The following is a 6,769-nucleotide window of genomic DNA, read 5'->3' as shown; positions in this document are numbered from 1 at the left end:
GTGCACGGGGTCGTAATCAGTTACTATTGGTTGCCTTTTACAGTTACACACATATATTTTTAAAACAGTAATTCAAGACTCAGCAATAAATAAAAAAATACCACACACCAAGGAATAAACAACTGTGTACATAATAGTGTTTTCAGTGTGTTACAGTTTAGTAAATCAACATAAAATACAGATACAGATAATGTTTGAAGAAAGCAAGCCACTGTGATCATGTCTGAAGGCCTTGCACTCCAGGAACGGCAATTATATAAAAAAATTGAGAAACCTCCTGTAAAACAGCAAATACAAGGAAAGGTTAATTAAAAGAAACAAGGAAATGACCACCAAATGGGTGAAATAAGATGATGGTAACTCTGACGTCCAATAAACCAAATGCAAGAATGGAACAACACGCCAATGCCAGAACTGGCGGTCTGCACTACGTCCCCAGAATACTGTGTTTAGAGCGCCGAAACGAGAAGGGAACCACTGCTACCAGAGTAGAAAGCACTCCACTCGCTGCTCTTCGCCTGTGACACTACGAGCAGGAACACGAACCCAAGTCATTGGAGGATATCGAGATGTCACAATGGTGGAGGTTTCTCTACTTGAGTTGAAATGCACTCATCTTAAAGCCTGTAGGATCTGGTTTACGAAGAGGTCGTGCACCCTCGTGACCACAGCCCTTCCACCCAGCAGTCCATGCGTGCTGCCAACAGTCCCGGAATGCTCTCGCACTGTGCGGACCTGGCTCCTCCTGAGTCTGCAAGCGAACTGCCACACTCACACGACACGGAAAAACGACGACGTCGCCCCAAAGATAGGGCTAGAGTTAAAACGTATCGATAACCGCCGCTGCTGCCACTAACGGACATGCAACGCTTGCGAAACGAGTGGCGCCAGTCGAGAGGAGAAGACAAGCAACTGCAACCATGCCAACTAAAGGATACTGTCTGGCCTCCAACAGAGGGCGGAAACCTACAGACAACACAAACGTGAGCCGTAGCACGGCTCATATACATCAACTTTACTCTTATGATGGATTATAGCTAGTGCTTTTTTTTCCCCCCGTCTGTTGTTCAAACTTGAAGGATCTTAACACCACAACTCGACACGAGAGAGCAATGCAGTTTCGAATTTTAAGCGCGCGGTTCTAACCAAACTGGGGCACACTGTGTATCTAGAACGAGTAAATAAACTGAAGAACCAAAGAAACTGGTACACCTGCCTAATATCATGTAGGGACCCCGAGAGCACGCAGAAATTCCGCAACAGGACGTAGCATGGACTCGACTAATGTCTGAAGTAGTGCTGGAGGGAAGCGACACCATGAATCCTGCGGGGCTGTCCATAAATCCGTAGTAGTACGAACGGTTCAGGCTCTCTTCTGAATAGCACGTTGCAAGCCATCCCAGATATGGTCAATAATGCTCATGTCTGGGGAGTTTGGTGGCCAGCGGAGGTGTTCAAACTCACAAGTGTGTTACTGGTGTCACTCTCTAGCAATTATGGACGTGTGGGGGTGTCGCATTGTCCTGCTAGAATTTCCCAAGTCCGTCGGAATGCACAATGGACATGAATGGATGGAAGTCATCAGACAGGATGCTTACGTACGTATCACCTGTCAGAATCGTATCTAGACGAATCAGAGGTCCCGCGTCACTCCAAGTACACACTACCCACACCATTACAGAACCTCCACCAGCTTGAACAGTCCCCTTCTGACATACAGTGTCCATGGATAAATGACGTTGTCTCCATACCTGTACGCATGCAATCGTTCGATACAATTTGAAACGAGACTCGTCCGACCAAGGAACGTATTTCCAATCATAAACTGTTCAATGTCGGTGTTAACGAGCCTAGGCGACACGTAAAGCTATGCGTTGTGTGGTCATCAAGGGTACACGCGTGGGCCTTCAGCTGCGGAAGCTTGTATCGATGATGTTTCGTTGAATGGATCCCACATGACACTTGTTGCTGGCCCAGCATTGAAGTCTGTAGCAATTTTCGGAAGGGTTGCACTTCTGTCTCGTTGAATGATTCTCTTCAGTCGTCGTTAGTCCTGTTCTTGCAGGATCGTTTTCCGGCCAGATTCACGGTACACTCGTGAAATGGTCGTATGGGAAAATCCCCACTTTTTCGCTGCCTCGGAGGTGCTGTGACCCACCTCTCGTGCGCCGACTATAACACCACGTTTATAGTCACTGAAATGTTACCCTACCATTGTAGCAGCAGTAACCGATTCAACAACTACACCAGACACTTGCTGTCTGATACACGCACTGCCGACCACAGCGCTGTATTCTCCCTGTTAACATCTCTCTGTATTTGAATACCCATGCCTATACCCGTTTCTTTGACGCTTCACTGTATATCGAGATATAGCGGAAAATATGGCGAAAATCCTGACATTCGAAAGGAATGTTTAATCCTTCATAGTCGCCGAATTACTACACCGACTCGCTTTTTTTTCCTGATCGAATCATGTACCTTTTTCTGTGTCAGTTGTAAGAAACTCCGAGAGCACTTCAACTACATAACATGTACGGGACTCGATCGAATAATAGCAAGATATCAGCGCAGCAAACCGCTGTCCTGCCATAACAGAAGAGGTTCACAAACGACTGCCCTGTTATACCAAATGTAAGCACCCCCCCCCCCCCCCCTCCCCTTAGCGGTAAGATGGACCAATGAACAGCCCATCAAAAGCCGATGAAGCATGAGAACGGGAAGAATGTGTACTGAAGTGTGAAAAAGAAGGAAGACAGGCACAGTGAACGGTTCAAGCTTAACAAGTGCGATATCGAGCGGAGCTGAATAGCGATGGCGTCATGGATGTTGGACTGCAAATTGGGTGATCTATGTTCAGATCTCCTTCATGTCCATTTATTTGTTATTTTTTTAACAAAATTATGGACTATCCATGAAAGCTGGTAGTCAAGGGAAGGCAAGTGTCAGTTATGGTTGTGGACGGGGCCATAATCAGTTACTATTGGTTGCCTTTTACAGTTACACACAGTTTATTTCAAACCAATAATTCCTGACTCAACAATAAATAAAAATACCACACATTATTGACGGAATAAACACTTGCGTAAATAATAGTGTTTTCATTGAGCTACAATTTAGCAAATCACTATTAAATACAGATAGAGCAGATACTTCACATGAAGTGTTGAGTGCTAGTAGGATGTTTTTGTATGTTCTCGCTCACTAGCTCAATTTTGTGAAAAATAAAAAATTGCTCATTAACACTTGCATTTGTTTCACAAAATTGATCTAATTATCCAGAACATACAAAAACATCCCACTATCCCTTTTTCCTAATAGTAATATAATAAAATAATATTATAGCTATAATAAAAAATCATTTATTTTACATACATTTCACATAGGTGAACGTAATAAAATAATTCAAATGAATTAGTTAACAAAGTATATTACTTTAAAAAAATCATATTGTGAATGTAAATAAATAATTAAAATGTATTAGTTAACCAAAGTAAATTTTTTACATAGTGAACTCTATATCATGAAATTCATTAGTTCTGTTTTTAAGTTTCTTCATTTCTTCATTTCTTCATTTCTTTATATTTCAGTTTCATTTGTCCTTTTTTAATTATTTCAAGTTCCCAAGAATGAATTATTTTGTAATATCTATTTGGTAAAATAACTTTAAAATCACTATTAAGCTCCATACAAATTTTTTCTCTGTATTTAGTATTTAAATATTCAGTCAGTAACATTGTATAGTATATTTATCTCTAGTTCAGTTATTTTTTAATTTCTTTCAAGACACTAACTTCATTGAATTTATTGGTTATAGTCTCCATTTATATAGAAAATTTTTTATTAGATTTATATATAATAATTTTTTTATTGAGTAATGACCATATGGTAATGTATCTATTTTATTTTCCAAAACATATCTTTTATTATCATGAGGACTTAGTGCTTTTTTGTTTACTTCAATTGTATATATTTCATGTTTTTCACTTTTAATTAAATTTTGTACATTCTATATTGTTAAACAAACAATATTTATAATCTTATAAACTTATTTGGATTTTAACAACTCATTTTTTAATTCCTTTAGATTTCTTTTCTATTTTGTCACCAACCTTATAAGCATACATCTTTGCTCTGAAACCACAAAATTATTCAATTATTTTTCCATTACATTCATGTTTCATTTTACCAACAACTTTCTTGTTTACTTGTGGAATAACATATACATTATCTGTTGGATAATACTTGTATCAAAGTAATCAATGATCGTTTTAGTTTTATTCATATGAATAACAGCAAGATTTTCACTGAATATAGTACTATGTTTAAAGTTTGGTTTAGCTACAAGTTCATCACATACTTTATCATTTGAAACTAATTTTATATCTTGTCAATTTCTTATATTTTCCATTGTTTTACCAACTACAGAATTATTCATTAATTTATAGAAATCTTTTTCAAAATCATTTGTAGCTTTTGTTCATAACTGTGTTTTTAGATCTATATACTACTTTAACCAATCAGATTGTTTAATTTTAAAACTTAATATGTTTTTGTAAGTTGCTTTCCTAAAGATAAATATTGTTTAAGATTTCTATAATGTACTACATAATTACTTTCAGTTGTACCTGGAACAACTTTTGATGCAGGAGCTATTGGTAAATCTTTATGTAAAACATGTAATTCTTTTGGATATTCTAGATGTACTTCAAATATATAACCATTTTCAGAATTGTTTGAAATTTATTTTTGGTTCTTCCTATTTAAATCCGCTACATGGTAAATATTGGTTCATTGCATAACCATTTAAATTAGATGCATCTAGATACATTATACAATTTGATATTTCATTATAATGAAAATCTTATAAAATATTATTATTTGCTTTTATATATCTTTAGCAATATTCTGAAATTCCAACTCTTATTTCTTTTCAACCATTAGAAGCGTATTATAATCGTATGATAATTAACTTTTTTGTCAGTTATTCTTAACATTGCATCCCAAGGTAAACCTGGTGCTGTGAAGTACCAAGATGGTTCCAGATTATATATATTTATACTTGTTCTTCTAAAATTTTCAAATACATAACTTAATAATAACACATCAGTTGTTAAGATATAAATCATGATATACAACAAGATTGTTTAAATTGAACTTTTCCTAAACTAATTTTGCATGTTTATAATTTTCATCACTTAACACAATCTTTTAAATCACTATAAAATTTCTCTTTTGTTAGTAATTGTGTTTCTTCAAATTTTTTCCAAGAATCCATGTAGTAAGTTCTAATTATTAAATTAAATAACTCTGGAGAAAAATACATTTTGATACTTTTTAATTGATTTTTCTTTAAATTTGAGGAAAGTTTATCAAGTGAAGAAGCCATAAATCTAAATGTATAAAATACCATACTAAAAGTAAGATATTTATGTTCATTATTTGATATTAATTCTAATACTTCATTATCATAAGCACGTTCTTTTACAAAAAGATGTGAATCATAACCTGATAGATTATGTAAATAAATATGTACAAAATCAGGTACTTGTAGTTTTAAATTACAATTATTATGTAATGGTGCAATATATTTTCCAGTTAAATGATCATAATGACAAACTTTTTTATTCTTTTTTGTATAATGACATTTGGATTGTGTACAAACTGTAGATTTATGATACATTTTTTATTCATCAAGTGTAAGTGGTTCCCTCTCTTCAATTTCAGAATATATTCTTCCAATTTCTTCAACTTCTGTTTTTATACATTCTATAAATTTTTTATGTCAAACTGGTCCTCTATAAACAACAGGATCTTTATAATTTGCATATAAATATTTAAGATAACAAAATCGACATGGTTCATGTCTTTGATATTTAATTTTATATGGTATTTCTGGATTTGGTTCACATTTATCCATCTTTAAAAGTAAACTTTCAAAATCAGCATAAATTACACATGGAACCGTTTGTGTAAGTTCATGATTTTTAAAATATACAGATTCTCTTTCACCTTGGATTCCAACTTTAAATGGTTTATTAGTTAAATAATTTGTTGTATGATTATCTAATTTTTCTTAACTATTAAAATGTAAAAAACATATTTTACTTCACTATGTTTAGTCATTTGACTCCATACAAATCTAGATATGTTTTTATATAACAATAATAAGAAATACCATCTTTCTTAAAATAAAGTAGATTTACATGTTTTCCTTTTTTACATTTTGTAATTTTTAATGGATACACTTAATGATCATCAAATGAATAAACATTAACAGATACATTATTTTATTTTCTATTTCTGGAATAAGATCAATTACTGCAAAAAAATTCAATATTTTCAAGTTTTTGATCAAGATCAACATTTTTATATTTTGTTATTCTTTCAGCAGGAAACAAAGCTGATTTTACAGCCAACAAAATCATTTTTGATTTTCATTTTTCACATTAACACATGCTTTTTTATTCTTAATATTATCTAGCATATCAAAATGGATGCCCCACTTAGTGGAATATATTTGTTAATTGCTAGATGTAAAACAATAATTCTGTTTAATGACCACCCTGATCTTTGTGCTTGAAAATTATATTTTTTTCTAAAATATGTTATACCATATTCGAATTTTTTATTAAAATCTTTTTCTGTTAAAATACTGTACTTTGGTGTTTGTTGTCCAAATTCTTGAAATTTTTCACCTTTTTTTGTATATATTCACTATTTAAATTAAAATTTATCTTTACAGCATGACTTACTTTCAAATAGTCTT

This window comes from Schistocerca americana, chromosome 10, assembly GCF_021461395.2.
Source record: "Schistocerca americana isolate TAMUIC-IGC-003095 chromosome 10, iqSchAmer2.1, whole genome shotgun sequence".
In the NCBI taxonomy this organism is placed as follows: Eukaryota; Metazoa; Arthropoda; class Insecta; order Orthoptera; family Acrididae; genus Schistocerca; species Schistocerca americana.
The sequence above is the reverse complement of the archived record's forward strand: the minus strand, read 5'-3'. Positions refer to the sequence as shown.